Below are 4,903 nucleotides of genomic sequence, written 5' to 3'. Positions count from 1 at the left end.
ATCTCAGTTCAATGGTGGAAAATCCACTTTCAATTACTGGTACAGACTTTCCTCATTTTTCCATTAATTATAATTCACATGAGAGCAATCAAGGAGTCACCATTACATCTCAAGAGCAGCTTATCTTGCACATAAGAAACTACGGTGCAGATCTAAAGTTTAAAACACCACGACTCTTGTATGTTATAGTATGTAATAGTAGTTCCAAATTACAATCTTTTATGATTTATAATAAGGTAAGATATTGCGTGCAGGGTGTCTCATCATAAGTTTCAGTAGCCAGAGCCACAAGAGATGTCATCTCTTATAAAAGTGAATATGTTGCAATTATGGTGAAGTTGCACGAAACTGCGAAATTGTAAAGAAAACGGCGATTAATTTGATATCTGCAAATTAGTTCACAGAATAGCAATGGCTATGTTAGTAAGTGTCAATTTATTGATTCCAATATTCAAAGGTTACCCATCTATAGCATAAACGTTTATTGTTAGACACAACTAATATGTCACCTAGTTACAAACAGAAATCAGATACTGATCAGTTACTTTTTAGGGAATACTTTGCGGCAGCAGTTTTTCTTTGCGGTTCAGCCTTAGATGAATATGTAATTATGGGCGATCCTGCATAAATTTGCTAAAACATGGAGTGGAGATAGTGCAAATGAGGGTTCTCAAATATTACAATGAGATGTACTAAAGCTGCAGGCAATTGTGATACTTGCAATTGCAACAATCTGTTAAGAACTTTTGAAAGAACGTTTTAAACAGTTGCAGTGTTGGCATTTCCCAGTTTGCCTTTTCTCGTGCGTTGCCAGTTGTGCTCAATGCATTTTTGAGGCAAACACTTAAATACCTGTTTTTCCCTAAAGTAAGGTGTACTTATAAGCCTTAAAAATTATTACAATTATAATTGTCTGTCAAGGTAATACAAAATATAATTAATTTATTATAATTAATTAATTACCTAAGGTGCGAAATTGACAAAAATATATTATTATTATAATTATTATCTTCTCTTCTTCTTCTTCTTCTTCTTCCTTTTTTTCTTCTTCTTCTTCTTCTTCTTCTTCTTATTATTATTATTATTATTATTATTATTATTATTATTATTATAAAGTTTTCCGATTCGTCATTTAGCGAAAACATGTGTGATAAACTTTTATCCAAAGCAGAGACTAGAGGTGATCTATGTGTGAGCCCAAGCTATGAGACCTGGGTTCTGTATAGTTAATCAATAGAGTAAGTGTGGTGTATTTCCCTCTCAAAATTCTCTTTCCAATAAGGTTTGAAAATATAGCCCAGTGGAACCAAACCATACAAGCAACAATAACAAAGTGGTGATGCCTCCACTCTGTGGAACCTAACTAGGTTAGCGGAAAGAAACAACAAATAATTCTAATTACAGAATGCTATCAAGGTAGACTATGGTTCAGGTACATATATATCTGTAAGCTATCAGCTTCAAAGGATACCATCCAGACAGGATCAGGGACTGCAGCCAAGTACAGTAGAATTGAGGAAGGGCTTAGTCACAGATAGACAATTAATATGTTTACAAACTGTAACTGGAATTGTAAATATTTGTAGTTAATTTAACTGTGGGACCACATCTCATTATAAATTCAGCTGAACTTTCTAGAATGTGCATCTCTGATACTGTACACATGTTAGTGGGAGTGTTCAAACTTGACTAAGAGACGAGCGCTGAAAAATGAGTAGAGGAGTTTGAAAGAGAGGTGGGGGAAGCAACGTGGGCTTTTGGGGAGTTTGAACGGGAGAGAGGTGTGGAATGGAGGTCTGGAGCTTTGTTGGCCGCAAATGGGAAAGACAGAGCAGTTCTGAAGACGAAATAAATATTTAATTGAATTGAATATTGAACTGAATAATAAAAGAAATAATTTGCGCTTATAAACAAACCAAAGGCTGAGTTTTGTGCTGCCACTGACCTCGTAATGAAGTGTTATAAAAAATAATAATAAATGGCATTGCTATTACATTTTTACTTCTAACTGCCTTCTTAATTACCACACAATCACTACAGAATACAGCAGTATATAAGTAGTAATTTTTTGTTCTAATAAGTAGTTTTTTTTTTTTCTCTACTTATGAATACTACACATTTCCTACTGAAATTACTATTAAATACCTGTTATCTGATATCTGACTGCTTACTTACACTGCACAGTTACCACACGAATACTACTATTTTCCAGTTGTAATAGGTCGGGTTTTTTTATTTTTTTTTTTTTTTTTTTTATTTTTAACAGTGAAACACAAAGCTGACTCTTCAAACAAATCGGTGTGACATTTGTGTTGTTGTCGTTCTGTTGGTTTGATTTGGGTGTTTAGCCTGTCATAGTGACATACTTAGCTTTGTTTTAATCTGTTTTCATAAGAAATGAATTTCTTGGTAGTGGTCTGTTTCGTGTTTTCCTTGGTTTCAGATGAGGCGCAGTGATACAAAGTTAGCTCAGGTCTAGAGAATTGGCTTTGTTCATTTATTTTTATTTTTACTTTATCTAAGTAGTTCGCAACTGTTACTACATCCTGGATATTGTCTAACAATCTATTTATTAATACACCATAATGAACTGTGAAACAAAGTGGATTATTGGAACCCGACCACTTCAACCACATTTCTAATGAAACTGATATTCGGTGTTCTGTATCGTTTCTCTTGAAAAAAAAACAAAAACAAACAAAAAAAAACAAAGAAAAGAAAACACAGGGAGTCCAGAGTCTTGCAGAATGTGTAAAGTGAACAATAATAATAAATAACAACATATAATAAATGTACAGCATATCGAACGTTGGGCATATATATATATATATATATATATATATATATATATATATATATATATATATATATATATATATATATATATCTTGGCTTTAATACAGGCTTTAATACAAAGTTTATCAGCAGTTTTCTTAGTTATTATAGTTTTATCTTGAGGATCACGTTTTTGATATTGTAATTATTTTAAATGGCACACATATTTATGCTAAGATGATAAGAACTGCCAGGCGTACCTGCATACCGCTGTATTAAAATGCATATAAAGCTACTGCAACGCCGCACGCTACGAAACATAGTGCTTACCTTTAATTTCCTCACTTGTATTTTTTTTCCCTTAATTTATTTTAATTTCATTCTCCTGCAATAGCTGATTTGGTGAACTATTATTCGGTAACGTTTTGTTTTGTTTTGTTTTTCAATATAATCACGCCTAAGACTTGCTGTGCAGTTCTGCGTTGTATTGGTCTATTCATTTTAACTAGAAAATAAGTATTTTAAAATAGAAAGTAAGTATTTTTACAGCTGTTGATAGATAAATCATGTCTGAAAATATCTCCTGTAGCTATTCAAAACAAGCACGAAGATTTGAAGTTCAGGAGCCAAACCCATCGTTTTTTATTATGACAGACACAATGACAACTGTAGTTCTAGGTATAATTTCTATATCTGTTTCTTGTCAGTCCCAAACTGTTATGACAAAATATATATTAAATAAATGTTTTTCGTTTAAAAAAAACAAACAAACAACAAAAAAAAACCAGTTAATCAGATTATTCTTCCTTTGTGATAAGCCTACCTTTGAAACTGCGCTACCGTTCAGTACAGGGGAAATTGCAAAGTGACACTTGAGCTGAAATCTCCAGACAGAAAGAGTAGTTTAAAAAAAAAAAAAGGGGTTGAAAACCACTAGAATATGCCATTGCTAAATGTTATTAATATTTCATTTATCAGAACCATTTCATAATGTACACCAATTTTTATCAACTTTAAAATATATGACTTACCTTTAATTTGAAAGGACGGTCTGGAAACAACATACGAGTCGAGTGCAGGTCTGAAGTGTGAATCCCTGTGTGAGAAACAGAACTACAGATACCTCGGGGGTGGTAACAACGTGGTAGATGTGTCATAGTCATACAATCTTGTCTGTTATCAGACTATCAAATAATTTGTTGTTTGTTTCATAAAGTAAAAAAAAAAAAAAAAAAAAAATTTGTTGTTTGGCTTGTTTTGCTTTTTCATAAGTGGTAAAAATAAAATAAACGTTGCCTTAACTACTCCAATGTGCAGTTTTGAAAGAAGCACATGTTAAAGCACACATTTCTGGTACTACACTTGTTCTATTTGTCCTATTCCATGGAAATGTGTTGCACTTCCTAGGTCACCTCAGCAGTGTCTTCTGGGTCCATGTTACTGGCTGAAAGCAGGTCAGTCAATACAAGAATCAGCTGATTGGTTACTGACTGGAAAGACCCCAGTGAAGGGACCTTCACAACAAAAAAACAAAAACATTAAAACAAGGATGTGTTTATTATTTCAAAAAATGTATTTTAACAAAAAGAAAGCTTAAATTACACAGAATACACACATTTCATTGCAATGACAAGATATTTCATCTACATTTTATTAATATTTAAAGTAATCAACAAAACCTGACATTTTACTTTGAAAATTTGAATTTCTAAAAAAAAGTAGTTTCATAAAATGACCAATAGGGGGTGTGTAACTGTAATAGCTGACTGTCAAAAAGACGAAAGGAAGCCAATGCATACCTGCAATTAATAACACACATTCTAGTGTACAGGTGAGTGATACTCTGCTTTCTTTAATAGGCGATATTATTAATTATCGTTATTAATTAGGTTTATTAATATGGTGCGAAGTACACTTTTGTTTTCTGTCAAATCCAGAATTAAAGAACATTCATTTAAGTTTTGAGAAACATGAAAAACCCATGTACAACCAGCACTAAAACAATAGGATATGAATGTAAACACAGCATACACAATAACTCCATCTTATCTAGTCTGTACCATCACTTTGTAATGCTCACGTTTCCCTATGTGACAGACACACCCATTTTGTTAAACGTGTGTTAGAT

The 4,903-nt window shown here is 32.6% G+C and overlaps 1 protein-coding gene across 1 annotated transcript in view; it reads right to left on the bottom strand.

Annotated features, from left to right (window-relative positions):
- Positions 1 to 4,005, bottom strand: part of LOC121305329 (leukotriene B4 receptor 1-like) — a 10,307-nt gene extending 6,302 nt beyond the window's left edge. Inside the window, exon 1 of the mRNA XM_041236939.1 lies at positions 3,807 to 4,005. The gene's annotated coding sequence lies outside the window, so the exon portion shown is untranslated. The remainder of the gene's footprint in view (positions 1 to 3,806) is intronic.
- Between the last annotated feature and the right edge of the window lie 898 nt (positions 4,006 to 4,903).

The sequence above is a fragment of the Polyodon spathula genome, chromosome 42 (genome assembly GCF_017654505.1).
Source record: "Polyodon spathula isolate WHYD16114869_AA chromosome 42, ASM1765450v1, whole genome shotgun sequence".
NCBI classification, from domain to species: Eukaryota; Metazoa; Chordata; class Actinopteri; order Acipenseriformes; family Polyodontidae; genus Polyodon; species Polyodon spathula.
Note: the sequence above shows the minus strand (reverse complement) of the source record. Positions and strands in the feature narration are given on the sequence as shown.